General features: G+C 35.1%; 1 protein-coding gene and 2 long non-coding RNA genes across 3 annotated transcripts in view; 2 read left to right on the forward strand and 1 right to left on the reverse strand.

Annotated features, from left to right (window-relative positions):
• LOC101737962 (protein piccolo) overlaps positions 1-26,212 on the reverse strand; it is an 86,804-nt gene that overhangs the window by 25,151 nt on the left and 35,441 nt on the right. The window lies entirely within an intron of this gene.
• Positions 865-14,204, forward strand: LOC134199464 (uncharacterized). The gene is made up of 2 exons (XR_009973972.1): positions 865-1,422; positions 13,969-14,204. It is a non-coding gene; the product is annotated as an uncharacterized LOC134199464 (long non-coding RNA).
• On the forward strand, positions 22,439-25,639 carry LOC134199472 (uncharacterized). The gene is made up of 2 exons (XR_009973980.1): positions 22,439-22,834; positions 23,608-25,639. It is a non-coding gene; the product is annotated as an uncharacterized LOC134199472 (long non-coding RNA).

Below are 26,212 nucleotides of genomic sequence, written 5' to 3' on the forward strand. Positions count from 1 at the left end.
AAAGTGGAGGTAAAATTTAGTGTTATGCCCAAGTAATTATTCCACACGGACGGAGTCACGGGCTAAAGCTAGTAAATAATAAACGAATATTACGAATACGAATGACACTGGCAGCCCTGGTCTAGGCAGATAATTGCATCTCTGGTATCGACTAGGTGCGCCGGGCGGCGGCGCAGTGCCCGCTGCAAGTCCCTGCAGGAACCTATCATACATTAATTTGTTATTTCCGAATCGAACGTGGGCTATGATTAACTTATTACTCCATACAAACTGGACTTCCTATTTGATGACGGACTTAACGTAGGAGTGAGAAATAGCAAGATATTACATTTTTTTGCAAAATAGAATTCAATTGATATAGTATAAGAAAACGAATAATTATTAAAAAAAACATTTATTTAGGTGCCCACAATTTCAGAGATTATTAGCCAGCGATGGCAAACAGACTCACATCTGATGTTAAGTTGTTACCAGAGCCTAGACATCAGAAAAGTCAAAGTAGGTATAAAATGTATTGCATGTCAGCTGTTTCACCCTTCAAGACCGGTTTGTAGCAGATGGCTGGAACCAACCTGCCCGGACTGACCATACGCCTAAATGGTAATTAAGCAAATTTATAAATTTATTGGGGTTTGATTATTTACACAATTTTATTCCTTTGTTGTGAAGTTACGTTATATCTCGAAAACTTGAGAGGTGTTCATTTACTTGTAAACTTTCATACAAGAAAAAACTTTAAGCTTGACGATGTTGCTAACACGAACTCTAGCAAGAGCCGTGCTTCGCAGGATCTACCACCGGATCGGAAACGCGACCCACTGAGAAGATCCGGCGAGAAACTTAGTGGGCTCACGATACCGGTAAGGTCGTATCGTCTTTTATATTTATTTAAACGACTCGCCCAAAATTCAGGTGTCACATTAGTATACGCATTTTTAGTAGATGTAGTATCCTTTTTTATGGTGGAAGAAGATGTGCTGTTTCTAGAGGCGTGTCCTTTCGTGGGGTTCATTCTGAAGTCGATATGTCTGTGTCGTATCGATTTGACTGTTAGCTTACGTTGGCATTTTGGTACTTTAATAATTTCTGTGAATCACTTTTCATTTATATTCGAATTCATCTTTATGACAGTCTCCTGTTTTATTAGAATTTGAAAGCTAACAGAACGTTTGGGCTAAATCCTCTTTCTATTCTCGCATAACCTAATAATTGACAGGTTGTCAAGTGCTTTACTGTTTATTTCCTACTTACTCTTTGGTAGACTAAGGGGCTATTCTAATTTCACGCGGACCCCTAACTGAGCTCACGGGTTCAACCTGAGTTAATTGTCAACACTGGCCCTAGCAGAATCAGTGCTTCTCTGAATCTACCACCGGGTCGGAATCGTGACGCATCGAGAAGATCCTGCGAGAAACACAGTGGGTAAGTGTTTTACTAAGTGCAAGCACGTAGAAGAAAATTACAATTTCGTCTTTTTTTATTAATATTTTCTATAATATTCTCAAATACGTTTCCCATTTTTTTTTTATTGCCCTTGTAGGCAGACGAGCATACGGCCCACCTGATGGTGAGTGGTTACCGTCGCTCATGGACTTCAGCAATGCCAGGGGCAGAGCCAAGCCGCTGCCTACCGCAAAAATGTATTAAATTATCATAAAACGTCATCGAGAATTACGTTAACTTGAGATTTTCAAGTATATTTCCTCTAATTAAAAACAATCGTCATTAAGATCGTCTATTGCGTACTGTACTGGTGTATTAGAATGTAATATCAAAAAACAATAAGATGGATAAATATAAACATAGCAGCTGGGTAAACATAACACAAAATGGACTAAGTGCCACGTTAAACATACATTATTCAACTTTTGTTGTAAATTTGATGAGTCCACTTTGCACCGTCACACGAATCATCCTAATAAACAAGAAAAACAATTTGATTGGCGGAGGTCAAAGCTTACGGTAGCTTGGAACCTAGCAGAGCCGATTTCTTCCTCGGCTATTGACCCCTTGGATAATAATAAGTTAAACGTCCTCCTCCCACGCCGGGTCAAGGGTATTTGATGCTATTTTATGTTGCATGCTACATAATCCTTGAGTCACTATCTAATTCTCTACACGCTTATTTACATTTTGTAACTTTTATAGTCATTTGAGCATTGTTAGAGAGTAGTCAACGACGCCCATGGACATCAGCAATGCCTGGGAAAATGCGCCGCACATCACAGTGCAATATAACTTCTTCATAGATTTGAAGTAGTACCTAATCAATTAGTAAATTTTGAAGTCACCGTGGTCTAAAGGATGAGACGTCCGGTGCATTCGTATGTAGCGGTGCATTGGTGGAATCCCGCCGGCAGGTACCAATTTTTCCAATTTCCCCAGCGTTAAAAAAAAAAAAAAAAAAAGGTACCAATTTTTCCAATGAAATACGTACTTAACAAATGTTCACCACTTCCACTAACAAAAATCAAACCCGTAAAATTATAATTTGCGTAATTACTGGTGGTAGGACGTCTTGTGAGTCCGCACGGGTAGGTGCCACCACCCTGTCTATTTCTGCTGTGAAGCAGTAATGCGTTTCGGTTTGAAGGGCGGGGCAGCCGTTTTACTGTTAAGTGAGATCTTACAACTCATGTCCCAAGATGGGTGGCGGCATTTACGTTGTAGATGTCTATGGGCTCCGGTAACCACTTAACATCAGGTGGGCCGTGAGCTCGTCCACCCATCTAAGCAAAAAAAAAAAATGGGTAAAATCTATTTTACATAAAATGTAGGTGTGGTTTAAAACATACTACTATAATTTTTTACTCTAAGAGCCTGTCTACATTAAGTGCACGCTTTACTTGCGAGTTAGCTTTTCATTTGTATTATATTTTATCTCGATTGTGATAAAATGTAGTTTATGTTTTAAGTTTTATTTTAACTGCAACTTCTTTCATTATACCGAGATAAAATAATATGACTTTCAGCCTAGCCAGAAGATTTTAAGCTCTAAAGTTTTTTAAAAATTGGTTCAGTGGTTTTTGCTTGATATCGAAGGAATGAACAACTCTCTGTAACTGGCTGACCACAAAATAAACTATTTGAAGCCAGATGTACACCTGCACCTCTACATAAATATACATATATCATGACATTTTCGTTTTGTATTGGTATAATGTAAGTTTGTGTTCTATGTGTGATTGATGTAACGCTTTATACAGACGCTGTTGGCACTTTAGGGAAGGCGTTTGTCACACCACTGACAATATCAAACAAACTGGCACGTGAGCCATTTCAACGAACGGATGTAACTAATCCTATTTAGCGGTAATCAAGGCAAATCAAGGTCGGAATTCGAAACGAGACGTTAAAAAAAAATTTTTTGTTATGAATAACAACTAAACATTTGCAGTTGTTTTTTTTTAAATGATTGATTGGAATTTTAAATTGAGTAAGCGATGCATGTATTCGTGTAGGTTCTTAGGGTTCATAAATTCAATTTATTCGAAAGTACAACATGAAATCTATAACCGTATAAATCGGTGCGCTAATTATATCACTATAGGGCAGTTGCAAAAATACTATATATAATATCTCGTTTAATTAATTGGTGTCAATTTATTTGCCAGCATGATGTCGGTGGAAGAAGTCTAGTATTTAGTACTCAAACAATAGTTAAACATTTGTTTTCCCACTAGAGAACAGACGGAAGTTATCTTTTCGTGAATCTTTAGGAGTCCTCATCACGACACAAATCGTGAGGAGCTCCAGCGGAGAATTTAAGATTAACAGATAACTGTATTTAAAACTTAGGGCTGATTTTTCAATAATCACACAATATTTATGCAAAGGAATAATACCTCACAAACAAATGAGATATTTCAAATGAGTGTAATTTTTTTTTTAATTAACTATCTTGGCTTAGATGCGTGGATAAGCATAGCCATCTTCAACTTAAATTCCGCCACCTAGCTTGAGATATAAATTCCAAGATCTCAGTTTCTACAGTACAACGGCTGCCCCACCTTTCAAACCGAGACGCGTTACTGCTTCACGGCAGAAACAGGCAGGGTGGTGGTACCTTATTACACGATGTTATTCCTTCACCGTGGCAATCAATTTTGAACATTTGTAATATACGTACGTATTTCATTAGAAAAATTGGTACCTATTTGCAGGATTCGAACACCGGTGCATCGCAAGATACGAATGCACCGAACGTCTTATCCTTTAGGCCACAACGACTTTCAATTAATTTACCTGATGGCTATTTTTTATCTGATTGATAGTCAATATTAATCTATATAGCGCAATACTTTAGAAATTCTGTTTATGACAGTCGTGTAAAAAACGCATTCGTTAAAAATTAGCTTAGTACATACTGAGAATTTGTTTTGCCCTGATAAAGTTTTAAGTTTATTAGTCAGTGCGATATTTAAAATATCTGACTACATCAGCATTACCTGTTCATGAAATTTTTATTTAGTATGTTTTTTTAAATATTATAATATGTATATGACAGTGTATGATATTTATTTTGTGTTTTGAAATTTTGCTCAATTAAGCGACAACACTGAAAGGATAATTGGTCAGTGCTCAGTAACGCAGACCTATTTCAAGTCATGTTTATTTGATATTTTAATTAAAAAAATGTAGTTATTTACATAATAATTGTAATGTGCATACCTACAATATTTGTATTATTATTGAAAAAGAGTAAGCACTGATTTTCTTGTCAATTCTCCTCAGTGGTGAAACTGGCATTCCAAACTAGCAGAAGACTCATTGCTATATAAAAGTCCTCGTATTGGCTTATTTAAATAAATAAATAAACATTTTGATTTTATTTCACAAGGCTAAAAGTAAGAAGCAATTTTTTTGGGCGCAGATGGCGTTTATAACTTAAAGGTGTCACACACACAAACAGCAGGTGTTACACGTTGTCCAACTGTCCAACCCTAATGTGGTTAACAAATCGGTCAATCTCGATAATCTAGGTTAGATTTCTAAAGAGTGTGCTGTGCGTCGGAGGGCGTCCGCCTGCGCCTTCTTTACATACAATCGTATAACATGAGAACAACCAACAGACGGCACAATACCCTGCGACGGCCCACATCGCGTTTGTGTGAGTCAGCGGCGCGGCGGCGCCGGAGGAACATACGGGCTTGTTTACACACGACGCGATTAATAACAATCTCCCGACTCCAACTTTGCAAACGATTTCGCACATATGCAGACCATAAGTTAGTCATCTCCCATTGTTCAATTCACGTGAAGCTTAGACATCTAACTCGTTGTATGATTGCTGTGATTGTAATCGTAATCTTAACGTTTAAATCGTTTTTTTTTTTTGCTTAGATGGGAGCTCACAGTCCACCTGGTGTTAAGCGGTTACCGGAGCCCATAGACATCTACAACGTAAATGCGCCACCCACCTTGAGATATAAGTTCTAAGGTCTCAGTATAGTTACAAGGGCTGCCTCGACCTTCAAACCGAAACGCATTACTGCTTCACGGCAGAAATAGGCGGGGTGGTGATACCTACCCGTGCGGACTCACAAGAGGTCCTACCACCAGTAAAGTAAATTCTTCATAATTGGTATCTCTTTTAAATTTGTTTAAAAGGATATACTCTAAGATTGTAAGTAGAGCATGTAAGTATCTTAATTTTGAACATAATTCCTTCACGAACCAGTGAAGCACGATTATGTGTCTGCCCAATGAGGCGTGACAAAATAAGAGCATATTAATTGTTCACCAAACGAAAAAGTAATTGCAGACCTCAAAACTCAACTGTAGTTTTTTTATCAGAAATATGCATTAGTATATTATGTGTATTTTTATTAAGTCTTACAAATTTATATTGAAAATTAAGGCTATTTAGTCACTTCTGTAAACTTGTTTGTGGAATTCACAATCTATTATATGTACGTAAAGTATAATATGGATTGTATAAAACAATTGAACAAGTTGAAATGTACTGCAGTCACAAAGCACAATTACAAATAATTGTAAGCAATATAAAATTCTCATCTACAGACAGCAGTTACAGACAAAAAAAAAACAATCTGTGAGAATCTTATGACTGTTTTAATAACATTGGACGTTCACACATGGTCAATCGGAAACATAAACAGGGGGTATATATTGAACTTACTTCAAATTGGGACAACAAACGCAGATGCATCACTATCTAAGATAGATAGCTAAGTTCATATTGCTTTCCAAGGGAATAAGCGAGCTTTTAACTATGTCTGCTGGCAATTATTTTTAATACTTACATCGTCCTCGTTTTTCATGGAAATTCGAGGTATAATCCTAATTTTTCAAAACAATAATTACATTGTACATTGTATAGTTGATGTTGATCTATCAGATTGTTTTAAACGAACGTGTTTTGTGCGTGATGCATGTAAGAGGCCGAGGCCAAGTGAAATCGAACATGCATACCAAAAAAATATATCGCCAAGATTAATTGCGTAGTACAATATCTAACAATCCAATTTTTCATTGACGAAATAAAGTAGAAAATAGTTAATTGAATTGTTATTAATTAATACGTGATCAGGTGAATTCTGCGGTTCTTACGTTAAATTTGGATTGAATGATTTGAATTTGCCTACTTCAAAGGATGACAAAATAGGGTTATATTTCTTAGTTCAAGACCCCGGTCGTCTTAGCGGAATTATTTAGACCATTTTAAGTTAAGCCTAAAAATATTAAAGCACGTAAAGGATGCTCGTTCGCATAAACAGATAAAAACATAAAATAGGTTATTTGGAGTATATTAGGTAGTATATTTTTATTAGAATTTCAAACGTGCAATAACTTTTCAACAGCAGTGACAAATAATACTTAGCATCAACAGATTCTGATTGATTGCATTATCCAATTAATAGAATTCCAATGAAAGTTATATAGAAAGAGAAACATCTGGAAGTAGACACCGGTCGTAGCTATTCAATTACAAAAGAAAGTCGCTCTCGTCACACCTCAAACAAGTAGACGTAAATACACAATATATTCTAAAATTTCTTGACGATGTTCGAAAAGGCGATTTAAAATAAAATAGCATCGGTGTCTCCAGGAGTGGAGAGTGCATTGGTAAGTTCTCTGACAGAATTATCGCGGCGTTCGCGGTGTGGGGAGATGGTTATTTCTGTACATTCTGCGAGAAATGTCGTTAACGTACAAGATATATTACGACCGGCATAATTTGTGAAAAGCTTGCGACATACATGACAGTGACCAATGATGCACATGCTTTGACTCTTTCAATGGTTAAACTTCAAAAATTCGTTCAAAGCAGAAAGATCATAATTACCCATAATTGAATTTACAGCGGGGTTCACTTTCACAATTTAAGGAAATGACAAAATGCGAGACATAATCGCCGACATCAAAGGAAACATTTTATAGAGCTGCTGGCTTTGAAAGTTTGGAAATAGATATCATGAACGTTCAGGACTAAAACATTGATGAGCCAACGGAAATAATATGCTGCGAAATTCAAATTCCGCTTTCTTTACCAATGATTATTATACAATTCATTGAAAAGCAGGCGAAACTGTTTAAATCATGGACAATTTATTGCAATTACAAAATATACACTGTCGTTATCCTATATTTGGTAGAGCATACATTATGAAACAGCGCGCAACACTGCCGCTTTCATAAAAAAACTTTCTGTACCGAATGTTACCAAACTGGTAATGTACATTGTGAGTAACCGACGCCTTTTAAGGAAAGTTTCGAAGAAAACATTTTCATAAAATCTACTTCTGCTTTATTTTTCTTTTGTTCCATAAGAACAAACCTAAACGTAACGTAACTTTAAAGTACTATTATTACAAGAGATCGAACATTTTGAAAATATCTACATAAAAGCCGAGTTCTAAAGTTTTAAGTAGGTTATACACAAAAAGGAATCTGGCTGAGCCTTTGCTCGCCCACCTGTCCTAGTGAAACTGGAAAGGTCTTCGGGCCACCAGTAATCTTTCAATCATAAAAAAAAAACAGACCAAAAAGGGAAGGACCGATAAATGGAGCAAGTCTCATTGCACGATGCCTGTGTATTAAATATGTGAAACAAAAATCCAGCAACCAAATATCACCGAAAGTTTTGTCGACTCAGCAACTTCTTAAATGTTGGCTTCTATCTTGTATCCAGAAAGAAATATTTTATATACCAGATTAAAAATTGCCTGGATAGTATAATACAGCACTCGGTGTTATACTTAAATGAAAGCAGAGTTAATTTCTATTGTTTCAGACTCTAGTGTTTCATAATAAAACCTGTAAAACCTATAATATTACGCTTATGCATACCAACGCAAAACTTCAACATTGGCATCACTTGTATGTTCTATCAGACATCTTCAGTCTAGGAGTGGGTGATATAAATCGTATATAGATTCAATATCTATATATCGCAGCAATATCGTTGAATCCGATATCGCCCCGCACGAAATCTATATATCGATATCAGCCGATACACGATATTGCTCGATGTGATGCGCATCGGCATATCGTACCGATTCGTGAATCGAAATCTATATTTCGATATCAGCCGATACACGATATTGCTCGATGTGATGCGCATCGGCATATCGTACCGATTCGTGAATATCAGCAATATTCGTTTGGTTCGTATCGAATCGGCCAGAGTGAGTGAGCGCACGATAGGGATATCATGTGATGAATGAAACAGAAACAGGCATTATCCATACAATTGTAAACCTTATATTGAAGTCCATATGTCTGTAAATTATTCTTAGCGTATCAGCAGGATACAATTAAGGAAAGAAGTTTCAACTTTCGACCCTAACTTGAATGCAGTATAGCCTATTTGCATCGTTGAATTTAATTTCACGCGCTTTGACCTTGAACTAGAATTTTTGGACAAGTGTTTATAAATACTTAAAAGTTTTTTGTGTTTGATTTTTAAAGTACACATTTTTCTATTTTTAGTTGAATCCAAATAATTGAGTTTATTTCTTGTGTTTGTATTAAACTTTTGAAATCTACACTCTTTTGGTATATTTTGTAATTTTAAATTAAGACACAAAATACTAAAAACTGAAAATAATGTAGCCAGTCCTAAGCCTGGTAAAAGCATGAAGGAAAGTTTTTTTGATATTTTTATTTTCATGTTCTTTTTATTACTTTATGATCATATTATAAATTGATATCAGAAAACCAACCGTATAACGTTGACTTAAATCTATATCTACTACGATATTATATCAGCGTATCGTTTCAAATCTCAAATATCATGAATCGAGAAAATCTACTAGCATCCATCAATATATAGATTCAGAAAATATATAGATTCAATATCCGATATTGATCCTCGATATATAGATACGATTCGATATGCGGCAAAACTGATATTACCCACTCCTACTTCAGTCTCACATAAGTGGTGATAATAATTATAATAATTGCCGAGCATGTGAACAGACCTTATTTCGCGTATAAATACAATAGTTCATATGGTAGATGGTTACAGAGTCTAGAACCCTCATCTCGTACTGTAACAGCCGACAATGAATCACTTGGTCCCACCACTGTCCGTTGATTCAGAGTTTCATGACGCACGATTCTTACAAAATTGGACTACGTAAGAAAAACATTTTATTTGGTTACTATATTTTTGCTACTTTCACACTTCGTTATATACACGTTATATAAATTTCTAAAAATAATTCTTGATTTTAAAGCTGTACAGACGAGGATGTCGAACGTGTAGGCGTTAAGCCAGCTTGCAACAGGAACCTGTTTAGGTCGTGAAACTCATTCTCTTCTATTTAAATCGCGAACCTTTTCTGTAATCGCAACTGTCCAACTTAAATATTCCTTGTATTTATTTAAACGTGCCTATCTTTTGATCTGAGAAAATATATTATAATTTTGTTTATTTTTTATGCGTTGCTTGAGTACCCATGGAGTTTGTCCGTAATATAATACTTTTTGAAGTCAAATCGTGATATCAAAAATCCTCGACGTAGACACATCTCACCAAAGTTTACGATACAATAATTGTACGCGCGATAAACATTAAGCCTCAATAAATAATTTTATATTTTTTATGTATGATTAATGTCATTGTATCACTTATGTCTATCATTGTTTTTACTTATTCCATTTATTACACTCTTTATGGAAAACGCAAGCGTATTTTAATTTATTCGATATACTAAAGAAAATTAATAAGAAAATGAAACCCATTTGCCGAAACAATAATAAAATTAAATTAATTAAACGAAAATCCTTTAAGATAATCTTTACCTCAATTTTATTAACCTATAATTTCCTGACCCTTCGAACACATAGTGGCGATTAAATAATATTATGATACGATCAAAAATTAAATAATTATTATTAAAAGGAATACTGTTCAAAACTTTTTTGGTAAAATTCATAAATACAGTCAAAACCGTTTACTGCGACATCGTTTAGAACAACATGCCGGTTATAATAACCTAGAACAAAGGTCCCGGCTGAATGCTATATGACCGCCTTATTAAAAACATTGCTTTATACGACATTGCTTATAACGACATACCTTATAAAACGACCACATTTAACTAATATTTCGGAGAATTAGATCTGTTAGAACGACCGGCTAAGCTGTATTGTAAACAATTTGAATAGGTATCCACATTTGTCTTCAATGGCTATTAAAATCAGGAAAGAAAACAATAGGATTTAGTTTAGTGTAGGGTCTTTTCTAATTCTTAGAAACAAAACACGTGCATGCAGTAGAGTCAAAGCCCGCTTCTTTATATCTCTTCAGTTAGTTTGTTACTTATCTATACACAAGACGCACCAAAACTTTGTGGAGTTACAACAAGTATTAGTAGTAGTATTAGTAGTTACAAACAAATTAATATTGATGAAAAATCGCGTATTATATCCAAGCTAGACAGCGGAATTTCAAACAAAGACTTAGCAAAGGAATATCGTGTATCACACTCGACAATTTCAACCATTTGGAAAGAGCAATGACGATACGTTAATTAAAATCCAACGTGAATTACAAAATATCTATGCACAACAGAAGTGTTCCAAACAGACCAAAATTACAGATTTTATGCTCACAGAAAATAATATGCATTATACTTATGTGTAATAAACAAAATGTACATAGTTGAATAAATATATTTTTCCAATAATTCCCTATCGATTTGTTTGTACTTGCACGATACACATTAAGCATCATCGGTTGTTACGACTATCGGTTTTTACGACTGAATATGAGCAGTCCCTTCGATGTCGTTATAACAGATTTTGACTGTAATACTAATCTATATCGGCAAGTGTACAGATATCAATAACGCTTACGAAATAACGCAACGAGGTCGATGACTTATTTTAAAATATTTGCAGGACAGCCTACACAAACACTGCATTGGTTTATAGCAAAACGACTTAGCGTGGGTGGACAAAGCAACTTATCCCGTATACATATATACCTAATATTGCGGAGGCTTCAGTAACGAGAGAAACATGATAACACCGCTGCGGCGCCGATACAGCCCGGGGACTATAGAAGTTACAAATAACTTCAAAGATGCAACAAGTTTACCGTTATTTAGTCTGGCACGAGAAACGAGTACTTTATAAATACTTCATACAAATACAAATGAACAAAATTGGAGTGTCTGTTCAGAGATAAAGGTTTTTAAAAACTTATGATGGTCCGTATCATCAGAACGTTAAGACATATGGTCGAAGTCTTAATTATTCGCTTCACAGCAGACAAGGGCAGAATGGTTGTGGCTACCAGTCGTGATTTACAATATATACAATCAGCAAAAATGTAAAATGTATAATGGTAAAGTTATTTGTTTGTATTATTTAAATAAAAGAAGCAGGCCACAGTGCTACGCCATAAAACTTTCCTATAGTACCAGCATCAAATGAAATATAGTCTCCATTCGCTCGGATATATTATAACGACATGCAAAAGCAGAGATTTTTTTTTGTTACAAACAAAGCTTATCTTCGAAGATCAAGTGGTATTAGTAACAAAATTAATACATTCCGGATTCTAGTTCCGTTTCAACTCACAATGAAGTGATTTTTATCGGTCTATTGTTTATCAAAAGTTTTATTGTTCAACTGTGTTGAAATCGTCTCGTGACGTTAACGAAACACGTTTAAAAGATTTAAACACTCATTTTTGTTTTTTGTGTAGCATTTACAACGTTTTCCATTGTTCACTTTCATTGATACATAATATATTTGTTACATAAGTGAATATTTCATACTATATTATTTCATACTACCTATGAATAGTAAAGAGGGAAAAATATTTTGAGATCGTTTTTAGAACATGACACAAGCATTACGCTTATAAACTGCTTCGAAATTTGCGCATTCCAATCATTACCGCGTACCGAAATACCAATACCTATTTCTGAAATGTCACCAGCCTATTATGCACACTGAACTAGAGAAGTATTATATATATAGAAATAGTACGTATGTGTATAAGAAATATATGTTACATAATATTTAATTGAGTCTAATCAAATACAAAATTTAATTACTGTTATTAGGTATTTGTTACTGTACTTAAATTTTGTCTAAAAACATACGGCCCGACACGGAAACCTCCTCTTGGAGTCGGTTAAAAACTACGTCATATTAGGTTGAGTCACAGGTTGTTAAATGTAGAACATGAATATTTCTAAACAAGAATTTATTTTACTTCAGTAAGTATAAATATATACTGTAATTTTTAAATATGAACATGCGCTTTCAAAGTAACGTGAACGCCTTTCTCATTCCATCATTCTCATGCCATTTGCGGTAGGCAGCGGCTTGGCTCTGCCCCTGGCATTGCTGAAGTCCATGGGCGACGGTAACCACTTACCATCAGGTGGGCCGCATGCCCGTCTGCCTACAAAGGCAATAAAAAAAAATAAAAAAAAAACTCGTAAGCTAAAACATTCAATCGAAATCGTTTAGTGCTCATGATAATTATCAGCATCGCCACCTGTCTTCGTTTTCGGGAACGATTCCAATACATTCGGTATGGTAATAATTACATAACCAAAAAACATAATCAAGATTCAATTAAAAATTATTTTGAATATTGGATAATAAATTTAAAATGTGAATGATTTTTCATGCATATTAATAGTGTATTTTTTTTTTGCTATAAATGCAAGGAATAAAAGTATTTTTTATTTTATTTATTTTATTTAATAATTGCAGAAGCAACATTTTTTTGATAATAAGGATTGCTTACTCAACGGATGCCAGAAACGCTATTAGAATTAACAAACATCTAAGGGCTGACTGCCTCTAAACGACTTATTGTTTTCCATAACGGTGACATCCAAAATAAAAACATAGAACATTACGTGGCGATATTTTTAGGACATCTTAAATCAAAATCGTGACGGTATTTAGTGCAACAAGTTTTGGACCTTTCACAGACCGCTTGGCATTTAAATAGCAACATGACTCACGAATCGCTCTTCTTCAGACTATATGCCAGCCACAAATAATAACATTTAAATTTAATAAAAAATTAAACGGGGAACGAACATGCAGAGTACGAGTTTGTAATTTACTTTTTTAGAAACCACTTTGACCACTTTGCATTTAGAGGTTTCCTAGAAATTCAAATGATACCATTACTGCAAGTGCTAGATTTTCACGCAATTAGCGGTTAGTCAGTCGTACCAACGATAGACTTTTTGTTTCATTTCTTACAATATTGTCCGACCTCATTATCTAGTGAATAAAAACAATTTCCTTGATTCGGTCGTACAGGCATAGAATTGCATCAACCTAACAATTAGAAATGACCTTCAACTGTTGCAAAATTTGGACGACAATGAGCCGAAACCAATAGCCAACACCGATATCCGTTGTATTTCAGAACATTCTTGAAGTATTTACATGTACATTCTCTACAATTTATTTGTTTCTGTGTAGGATTAAATATTAATTATTATGTTACAGTCACTGAATCTAGAGGCACGTGGCACGTTTCTTCCGTGGCATCGGTGGTCGCAACACTCGCCGCGATGATTGCAGCTATTAAGATGAGTCACGCTCAACGACGCGACTCAGCACCGCCTATTTTATCAATAGAGATCGGTGATTTGAAGATTTCAGCTCTTTCACAATCACACCATACCGAATGTTTCCATCATTGTGAATTTTGTAATAACAATTAAATTTATTATCTATACTAATCTATACTTCTATACTAATATTATAAAGAGGAAAGATTTGTTTGTTTGTTTGTATTGAATAGGCTCCGAGACTACAGAACCGATTTGAAAAATTCTTTCACTGTTTGGAAGCTACACTATTCCCGAATAACATAGGCTACAATATTTTTTGAAAAAAAATTAGGGATCCTTACAAAAACTCCAATAATATAACCCAAGGTGTAAAAAAATTACCTAAAATATTCTTTACATCGCTGCGAAAACTATTGATGATAAAATAAAATAATGTACTACGACTTTATAGAACACATTATTATTTACAAAAAGTGTGGCGACAGCATATGTCTTATTCTATTATAGTTATGCCGCAATAAGTATTATTTTATTTATAAAAATAAAACAACGTCAAATATCGTTGAAATTTTTGTTAAAGTCCCGAGCGGAGCCGGAGCGGGCCGCTAGTCTGTGATAATTGTAATTCAAACTGAGCAGGTTTTCATCTTCGATTTTAGATTAAAAGATCAGCTGTTCGATGCCGACCTTGAAGGGCACCTGTTTCATAGCCGCCGCGGATTGTGGTTGCAGTACAGCAGAGAAAGCGTCGGTCGTTGTCGTTTCCGCACGAAATCATCCGATAATTATGGCTGGTCAGAGCCACGCTCCCCACGGATGACGTCAGCGAGGCTAATTAACAGGCAAGTACGCGCCACACGCTCGCAGCGAGCACTGTACTTCCAAAGCCGGCAGGAAATCATAGCTTACATCATCTTACTACGTGACCCCCCGTTATCTATTGTCTGTACGTTCAACTTATAAATTGCAAAATTTTAGCCCGATGACTAATGCCATATTTTTCCAATCTACATATCTGCTTTTACTCAAAAAAAAAACAAAGTCGAAAAAATTTATTAAGTACGTGTAGATCTACAAATACAAAAGTATGGTATGGTAATTGCTACTTCTTTTATTTTCGCAATACGCATTGCTGTTTCACGGCAAAAACACGCAGATTATTATCAAAGTTATCCAAAGTAAACATTGAGGAAAACTTGAACCTTCAAAATTATCCCGAAACTATTTGATAGGTCTGCGTTACGTCAATAATTGAAACTCGAGATGTCAATCACCCTCGACTCTTTTGAAGTGCGCCCCTCGCACGTTATTGACCGGCTCACAATCAATCTTGTCACATCTCTTTCTAACTAACATATTCCAACAGCCACATTCAATAAAATTTCTAGCTATTGACATCGACCAGGCCACCACAGAATAATCTAATACAAGAACCTGTATGTTCTTGATTGTGAAAGTAAAATAAATCACATCCTTTTACGGCTCTGAGTGACCCAAAACCTGGGTTTAATGCAGCAACGATAGATATTAAGCGGAGACGTTAAGAAACATCTAAATAAGGCGTGTATATAAATAGTTCGTGACGCTGGAAGAATGGAGATTACCAGCGTAATAAACTTGCAGGCGTACAGGAAAATAAAATAAAACGTTGTGTGAATTACGACAGAGCATTAATAAAGCACCCGCTTTAAGCCCGAAGATCAGTATAAAAAAGTTGTACACGAAATATAAAAATGGATATGACGGAACACGGCCAACTTGCTCAAATTCGCTCAAACCTTGAATTGGAGAGATATGGTCATTAAGGTAGAACCAATAGATAATTGGGTTAGGGTGCAAGGACGCTTTTAGCCAGGTTAACAAATTTTTAAGCTGCGTGAGGCATAACTTAACATCTGCATTAAAACTTTTGGTCATCAAATATAGATCACTGTAAGGACACATTATATGTAAGGACTCAATGATAGCTTTAACCGAAATACTCTCCTCAGCTTGGAATGCAATAAAGTTAAGAAACCCAATTTTAGAAGTCGTCGTGGCCTAAAGAATACGTCATCCGTGTACTCGTTACTGAGCGATGCTTCTACAACGGCTTTCAATTCCCACAGGCAGACTATTCACAAATGACTTCCACGACATAGGGCTAACATTGTGTGATTGAAAAACCCGCAAATATTATAATTTGGGTAACTAGCTTCTGAAGCAAGAGCGTATGACATGTATCGTACGTTTGTATACTCATCGCCATCTTTCAATAATTGTACTGTCATTCAAGTAATGTAATCCTTTATTTTATTTTATTATTTTTCATCTTATTCCAGTGGGTAGGTAGGGGTCTTGTGTTGGTAGTTTCATCTAGAATCCTACTTATTGCGTGTTCCCTAAGCCTTGAAAACACAATTTGCGCATTTACTAGACACCTGGCTTTTACGCCAATGACATCTCACACAAACAACCGTACAACCCGTACAAGCAACGTCTGGCTGAATTTAAAATGGTGTATCTTTAAAGTAGACGGGTAATGATGTATGTTTCTGGTACAAAATGCTGCACAATAAATTTGCGTGCAGTAATTCACTGTATCGGATATCACTATCGGTCCCATGCAAATATATTGAATGGCGATACCTTTGAGCCAAGCCATCAATATTTATGGCTTCAAAGTGAAAAACCAACTCACGATATGCGCTGTTAATGTGCTTTATACAACACGACCAACTGGATAACGAAAGGTACTTAAAGTTTTGGTCGAAACTTTTCGCTATCAAACCACGCATCAACACAATTTCTAATTATGTTACATAGTAATTACAGTATCAGAAGTACATTGAACGTGTGTAGTAAACAAAGATACGTACCATGAAAGGGCCGCTTCCAGGGAACACGTGGAACGCTCTACTATTTTTAGGAAGACAGCTAACGGTTCAAACTTACGTCGGAAGCAATTTTTTTATCCTTTTTTAACACCCAAAATAAACTAAGAACGTTGAGTTGTAATAAACGATGTTACGAACAGAATCTGTATACATATATACAGTAATTATTTTCATACATAAACGAAATTAAAAATGGAGCATTTGATTTGATTGATTGCCAACAACGAATTAATGGAAATACATCTATATATATAAAAATGAAACCCGTTTTCCGTTGTCACGACATAACATGAAAACGGCTTGACCGATTTGGCTAATTTTGGTCTTGAATTATTTGTGGAAGTCCAGAGAAGGTTTAAAAGGTAGATAAATATGAAAATGCTTGGAATTAAATAAAAATAACAATTTTGTTTTTCCTTTGATGTGTCCCCCGTCGGACAGATTCCTTTTGTTTGTTTTAAGTTTATTTTATACATAAGTCTTTTATTTATCGATTGAGGCACTACGAAGTCTGCCGGGTCAGCTAGTATTACAATATATTTATTTTCTAGTCAACACGATAACACCCATACAACGATTATTAAATTATAGGCATTTTGTTTCTATTAAAAACTTGAAAACATATGAAAGATTATTAAAAAGATATACTGTTTTAGTTTTGTAATTTAACATTTTTAATAGACTTCAATCGTAAAGAAAACAAAAAGTTTTTTAAGTAAGTTTTTTTTAAATATTAATCTCGTTTATTACAATAACGTTATCCACTTAATAATTGATATTACTCTTGGTTCACTAAATTAAGCTTTCTCAAGTTCAAAACATATTTATTTTATACATCTTGAAATTGAAATGGATGAAATAATTAATTAAATATAATGTGTCACAATCAAAAACTACACAAAACTTATTACTGGGAAATGTGAACTTGAATACATTTTAAGATGCGCTACGCTCATTCGCATTAAACACTACTTTAGATTGAACATTTGCTTTTGAGGGCAGATAAATTTTACATAGGGACACAAGAGATAATAATATGTATGTTTTTTATAGGGATACTATCATAGCCTTAATTTAAATGTACGGACCACTTCAATACTCTAATGAGTGGCAGTCTCCCCTTACAAACGATTACACGGCAGCTCCGTTAGTAAAGCATAAAACCGATTAATGTAAAACGGTAACGGTTCTAATGGTAACTTTCCACTTTTATGAATAGAGACGAGAAAGTTCGTAATTTTGCTTATTGTTTATCGACGGCTCGAGATGATGGCCCGCTCTTTTAATAAGCTCCTTTGACTTGACGTGGGATGCTTCATTTCTTTCTAAGACTGTTTTCAAACGCGATTGTCGTAACTCAATGGTGTTCGTGATGTTCTAACAGCTTTGTGTTGTTTCAAGCTTTATTTTTGGTAGACAAAGTAAATAAGGCGCAGCCATTCGTGTCTGATCAGTATAAATAGGGCTCGCAACGGGAGGCATTTCGTCACGTAGACGATTCGATTGCAAGCCCTCATTCAGGGAATCAATAGTACGTGGTTGCAATACATAATATGCAGCTGCCACGGATAGCCAGATTACAGAATAAAAATGTAAAATTGTACTTTGTAAAAAATTGATACAGATTTTATCAGAATATAATATATTTTTTTGGCAATAGGGCGTATTGTAATCTCGCACGGGTCGATATTACCACCTGCCTATTTCTGCCAAGAAGCAGTAATACAGTTTAAAGGGTGGGGCAGTCATTATACTATAAAACTTAGAACTCATATCTCAAGGCGGGTGACGACATTTACCTTGTTGATGTCTATGGGCTCCGGTAACCTCTTAACACCAGGTAGACCGAAAGATCGAAAAGATTAATTCGATTAATAATAGGAAAGACCATAAGGATTGATTGACTGACTGACTGACCAAAAACTTACTTAACCTTAAAATCACTTATGATAGAATAAATATTCTGTTCAACGAAATTTCAAACGAAAATACTTATTCACTCGTAGTACATAATATCTCGATGTATTCACTTAAGTTTTGCAGACACACCGTACTGTATTCGAGAAAATTCATCGTGAAAAAGTGGTAATAAAACATCTTCATGTATGCGAATGAGCATAAAATGTGTTTCTGTGTGATGGAAATGTTTTGGAATTGGATTTACTCAGGAATTTATGATTATAATACCGGACCTCTGTCGTTTTAGACTTGCAAGTCAAGCTGGCTGTGTGGATATTTTCACACTTATTAAATTGTTGCACAACTCCCACGAGAAATAACCGGATTCAGGTAGGGGTGACAAGCAAAGGGGCCGAGATATTAACACCACGAACGAAACAACAGGCACAAGTACAACTTTGGGATTTTATTTTAATACGAAAAATAGAGGGTGAAACGTGTTACCTGTGTAAATATCTCTATTATAAAAGAATTTCGCTCCAAAAGGTCTATGTTTTTTATATTAGTATCGAATGGATACGAACCATAGAAAATTCCACTATACTTTTCATGAAACCGTTCAGATCAAATATAGGCATTGCATAAAGTCAAAATTAACAATTCATGTCATCCACTGCAGTCAGACGAAAAGCGTAAAAAAACAATAGGAAACTATTCAAGCCCACCAATGACAGAAATCCATTAGAATTTTATACTAAATGAAGACAAAAGGAAATTCAGAGAAACATAAAAAGTAATATGAAAAGAATGTATTTCAGGGACCGGTTGCCCCAGGTCGGCGTTGGCGTTCAGGTCGTATAATGCGATAAGTTATTCATGGGAATAAGTACTATGTTAGGCAGCGAGTGAGTGGAGGGTTGTAGGGGGTTAACGACCGCGTCGGGACATTACCTCATTCGGACTACAGCTGGTCATGACGTCACCATGCCGTTCGGACTTGCAATGATACCAAAGCTCACCCTTTGTTTTTTTCAAAAATAGTTTATTGTTCTTTGTGGATTTAAATATCAGATACTGATACATCGATTTGATACAAATTAGGATATATCTAATCTTAATACTACAACTAATAATACTACAGACTATATAACTCTAGATCACATTAATACAATTACTTATTTAGACCAAAACCCCCCTTTATATCAAAATAGCAACACAATACTCTATGGTAAATACAAAATAATATTTGTTTTCTTTTTTTAACCGTGTCGCGTACGTCGCGCCTTACCGAAGAGGTCCCTGTTTTTTTTTGTCATTCTTGGTTTCTTTTAATAGTGATTAATGACCGCTTTCGTAAAATGGAACGTATTATGAGGAGATCAAGAACTATACAAAGTACCGTATCAATGAGTAGCGGTACTGCTGTGATTTCTCATCTCAACCATCGAGGCTACAGCGTCGGCCGGCGCGACTCACAAAATTGTGCTCTCGAATAACGCAAGATATTTCATGTGCAACTGTACCTAATGACGGTACGAACGGTAATAGTCTGGGAATATGGCTTGCAACAAACGTATTTAACTGCCTGTTGCTAGATTAGAAAGAAAAGATAAACTGAAACAATGATGCGGCTTTAATAATAGTTACATGCAAATACGTGTTGCCGCCATTGCAGAGCCTGTATCGGCACTAATTCTTTGTAAAAAAATTCTAACTCTAATTCCGTTTCATGAATATCTATTAACTTTGGATATACAACAAACATTTGTAACATCTAACCTATCTGTTGAATGTTGATATTCAAATGAAGAGTTATAATAAATAATCTATAAATCAAAATTATGTTTATTTGAAAATCTAATTACTACAACCTGCACGACCGTTGGAAACGTGCAATATAAATACCTACCGCGTATTAAGTTCAAGTAGTAAGTAAACAAAGAGCCATCGTTAGATTTTTGGATCGACTTACATTAAAAAATCATTGTAATGGCGGAGAATTGCAATAACTCAAATATTACGTAATTGGTTGTTGAGTAACACCAAAAATTTTTTTATTGCCATTGAAGACATAATATGAACCTACCGCTCAACCGATAAAATGTATTTAACGTCGCTGACGGATATCAGTAATACCGGGATAACAGTCTAGGTACCTAGTAATTTTAGTTTTAGCCTAGTATTTTTTTCAAATCTAGCTATAAGAAAGAGAAAGCCACAGAAAGCGATCGGAATATATCCTGAAATTTGTAACCCAAAAAATAGGTCAAAAGGCGCATTGATTATCTTAATCTGTATACCAACGAAACGAAACTTCTATATAAGGTGGTGCAATGGTAAAAAGATAAACAGGATCATGTCAGACAATTCCTTACATTACTTCCATAAGGTAAATACTACAAATCAGATTCAAAAAGATAAGATACAAATTCTCTTGGAAGAACCCCAATATTCCAAAGGGTTCACTAAAACACAATCACTAACTCTTGAACCACATAATACATAATAATATATGTATGTGAAAGATAAGTGAAAGATGTATCTATATATTAATGAAGCAAAAACTTTGTATCCCTTTTTACGAAAATTGCGCGGACGGAGGACTATGAAATTTTCCACACTTAAAGAGAATATAGAGAAGAAGTGCACAATGCTAATATTTTTTTTTAATAATGCATAAAAGATACATTAAATCAATAAAGAAAAACTTACACAAACTACAGACCATGTATTTGACGCACACACGCATGCATACTATTTATTGTCAAACTTTTGTTCTTGGCGTCTGTTGTCATATTGAGAATAGATTAAATATTGTTTGCCTTTGTTAATATTTTTTATATTGTAGTCTTGGCGAAATTTGTGATTATAGAAGTATAAAATACAATCATAATAGTATACAAACTTACAATTCCAATTAATTATAGTCGAATTTCGACTACTGCGGGACCTCTAGCTAATATTAAGTCATCACATCCAGACACGGGCTTTTCCCAACGTATCACACGATAAAGGAGTTTAAAAATTGGCGCCATTTAGGTTTTTTATTCATATTTAAGCATAGGTACGTCTTCCACAAAAAACGGTGAGTGACGAAGATAAAAAAGTAAATAGAAATTTCGTTTGGTTTAGGCTTTCATTTATGCATGAGTTCTGCACGCAATGATAAAACCTAATTCTAAGTTATAATTTTTTTGTTCTTTTAAATTCTACTAGCAGATGACCGAGCTTTGCTCGGTTTTTTGTTTTTTATATAAATTGTGTTTTTTAGAAATTATATTTAAATAGGAATTACATCTTGATAAAATGATGAAATACGAATAATATGAACTGGCTATTTATTTAAAGTCAAAATCAAGATTATCGATAAAGTTGATTATTGAAAACACGAATTTTCATTTCACGAAAAAACATTTTCTGAAAATAAATCGTAGCTAGATCGAATTATCGCCCCCGAAATCCCGAAATTTTATGAAAATCGTTGGAGCCGTTTTCGAGATTCAGATTATATGTATATGTATTTGTACAATAATTGCTCGTTTAAAGATATAAGATAAGATACTAGACTATTAATATTAATAAATACTATTATGTTTCTATTAAACTTGTTTCAACCCATCGGTCAATGTTGTTTATTTTAGGTATTATAAATAACCACCAAAGTAGTATTAAAATGTGATAGCTTCATTATTGGATGTTTCTATAACAGAGGAGTCGGTAGGGAACCGAGGGTAACGAGCTTTTTCGATTATAATTGGAGAAATAACTTCGACCAGCTCCCTTGGTTTTCCTATTTGTGAATCGCGTGATAATTCCTTCCAATTGGGATTCCATCATTATCATAATTAAAAACATGACACTTTCGTTCACTTATTAGAGTGACTCCATGTCATTCTTATAAATAAATAAAATGAAATATTTGGTAGTGAGTCATTTTATAGGGTAAGTGCGAGTGTCACATATTAAAAACAGTGCTCGTGACTCATTGGAATAATGGAAATCTTATAGTAAAAAATACTGTAGGTAAGTAGAATTTCACATATCGGTCATTCCATCTCTTTTCCGAAACTTTAAAAAAAAAATTTGTGAATTTCCATTGCCATTTTTTATGTTTGTTATTTTTTTTTTGGTCACACTTATTTCAGGTTATATATATCTTATATAGATTACCTACCTAAAAATACAATAGGTAATAATATATTTTGATTTACAAAAAATTAAATTAATGTTTTGGACACAGAAGGCAAGACACTTTTGAAGTGTAATTTGCAACACGATAAAAGAGGTTAAGTGAAAAGCCGGCCGGCCGGCTTCATGTATGTACATAGATGTCGTGTGGTACAAGTGGCAAAGCCGGCCGGTGAGCTGCGCGGCGCTCATTCGCTGAGTAAAACGATGTTTTGGAAACTCACACGTCAACAGCACACAGGAGTATGGACACCGCTGGGTCAGGGCGGGCGGCGGAGTCACTCACTGAACAGAGCGTGGAAGGTTCGCGGGGAGCCGGTATCGCGTTGGCCGTTCACACAGCCGGTGTCTCGGGGACTGGCGAGTGGTGCGCGAAGCCCGGTGCAGCGCCCGAGCGCACCCCGCGAGCCGCGCGCCCCTCCGACGCCCGCGCATTTCGCCCTCCAGATGTTACCGGCTGTCGCCATCCGCAGAATCGTCCAGAATCCACTTTTATGTTTTACTTATCAAAATCAGGAATTAAACTTATCCCGAATAGATCTAAATGGTTACTTTTAATCGGAACAGTTTTTGGACTTGATTCAAGCAGTTTTATTATTTTCTTGCAGATTAAGATAACACTAGTATGATCAAAGCGTCAACATCAAGCCGACGACCCCGAAGCGGCTACGGTCCGCCGCGCCTTGCGCTACCTCGCCGAAACTTCGCACTTCACTTTTCCACTAGAAACAGTTCAGAGATCGCCAGCCGTGAAATTACCGCAAAACTGACGTAACAACAGGCTGTCCAAATCTGCCTGACGAAAAAAAAACTGCCTATAACGCCTTCAATTATGTAAATACTTATACCTATTCGATTATTTTTTGTTGTATTGTTCTTACTGCAAGCTGAATGAAAGTTCATAACACTTTCTTACATTTAAAAACATTTTCTTACACTAAAAAATACAGAAAAAATCGTATCGTCGTACCTTAAATTCAAGCGTAATGTGTAGGTACTTGTTATATTAAAAAAAACCGTTTCCATTCGACGTCACTTTATAATTGAAAAGTTACAGGAGGAAGGCATACTTTTTACACTTTAGGATTATGCAGTCTAAACAGCTTCACGGGTTTCAAGACCTGCTAGAGATTTTCCACAGTCAAATAATCCATCCACACAATTTTATACACAGAGTGTGGTTAATCCTACCTAGCTGAGAGCCTTGAGAGGCTATTTCAGCGTAGCCTTAACTAGTAGGTATCCTAAGGGGTCTCAAACCTGACGACATTGCTAACGCGAACCCTAGCAAGAACCGTGCTTCGCAGAATCTACCAACGGATCGGAAACGCGACCCACTGAGAAGAGCCGGCGAGAAACTCAGTGGGCTGTGTCTGAGGGTTATTTCGCTCGTCGAGCCCTTCGTCGCAAGCGACGGGTTTTTTTTTTCGACTACCTGCCAATTAAATCATTAAAATCGATATAAGTATTTCTAGGATAGGCCCAAACAAGTAGTTAAATCAAAATAAAAACCTGTGCTTTGGTTAACATAAGTAGAAACAGGGACTTTTTTAAATATAATTTATTTCAAACTAATGGCCAAAAATTGTACTTTTTTTTTAGTTCTTTCCATGTCCATAAAATTGTCAATCGAGCCTGAGGTCTACCTAATTATAAGTGGTTCCTGTTTTTAAAAGGTTAATTATTCTAACCGACTTTCATGTTTTCAATATTTTTCAAGTTATTACGCATTTAACACTTGCAATTCTTTATAAATACATTGTTCATGTTAAACTTGCATTAAATTAAAAGACAATTCTCATAGAGCAATTACCAATTGTAACGCTTTCACCAAATTGAAAATCAGACTTGCTTACACAAAATCATTCACGACATGTATAGCTTGATATACATTATTTTATACGCATTTATGTGGACTCTAACTGCTGCTGCAAGGTTTAATTATATTTCAAATCTTGGTATTGGAAGGTTGGATGAATTTCTACCATCATTTGTTAACGTTATACATTATAGTTATGTATATCCCAGGCTTATTTTAAAATTCTTTCTCAATTCAAGGGTTAGCAAATATTGTGAACAACCGAGATATAACAGGAACCTAACAAAATAGTTTAGTCCCAATTTGGTAGCGAATTTGCGAATATCAAATATTGTGTTCGTAAAGTTTTAAATCTTTTAATGAACTTATTGGCCCCGCGTTTACGTAATTTCAAATATTATTATGTTTTTAACTGTAAATTTAAGTATTTTAATAAACATAATATTGATAACATTTACGGTTAGACGCCGGATGTCACGAAGTCTTTACTAAAAGGCGATACCCTCTGTTGCCAATTACGTCCCATTACTCATACGTGTGATACTTATTAATAACTCTTTGTCTATTCTTTCATCAATAATGTACCGACTGATCGCCTGGATTAAGAATTCCAAAAAGTACGCAATGCTTAAATTTCTTAAATGTTAATAGGTGCTTACATCAATTGCTATATATTTTAAGCTTATTTTTATATAAGGACCGTGTTACTGTCAACGTTACTTTTACAATACAAATAGATTGCCGGGGTCTTATTTAAATGATATATTTTCCAAACTTTTTCGTATTATACATCTATCATGTTAAATGCATAAAAACTCAGTGGAATCAAAGTTTGAATTTACTCCCAGACAGATGCGTTTAGATGTTAAAACAATTTGGAGGCCGGGTGAGCAATATCCACGCGTTCGTTGAACTTTTGTTCGCAAAAAGAACAGTCTATTGTGAGGAAGAAACGTAAAAATCATCGCTGTTCGGTCGCACGAACACATATCCCCGTCTTTAGCGAACGATGAAATTTAAATTCATAATTAATCAAATTTACTACTACCCAAACTTTTAATTAGAAAAAAGTATTTTGTATTTATTATACGGTCGTGCAGGTCTTAGATATGATTCAATAAAAGGTATCTAATTGTAACATACCTACTGCATCGATGTTCATGTGTGTAGTCAATTAAATAGTTTCGCCGTGTTGTGATAGAGATCGGCATGTTCATAATTTATACCCGATAGTAATAATTGCAATAGAAGAATCATCTTACGAACGAAAATTGCTGCATTATTAAACAACCTATTTCTAAGTTACGCCTCTCAGCTACTTCTCATATGAACGCGGTTCCAGAGATTAAGGATTTCAACACTTACGACGGTTTTATACAAATGAGTTTACATTA

The sequence above is a fragment of the Bombyx mori genome, chromosome 10 (genome assembly GCF_030269925.1).
Source record: "Bombyx mori chromosome 10, ASM3026992v2".
NCBI classification, from domain to species: domain Eukaryota; kingdom Metazoa; phylum Arthropoda; class Insecta; order Lepidoptera; family Bombycidae; genus Bombyx; species Bombyx mori.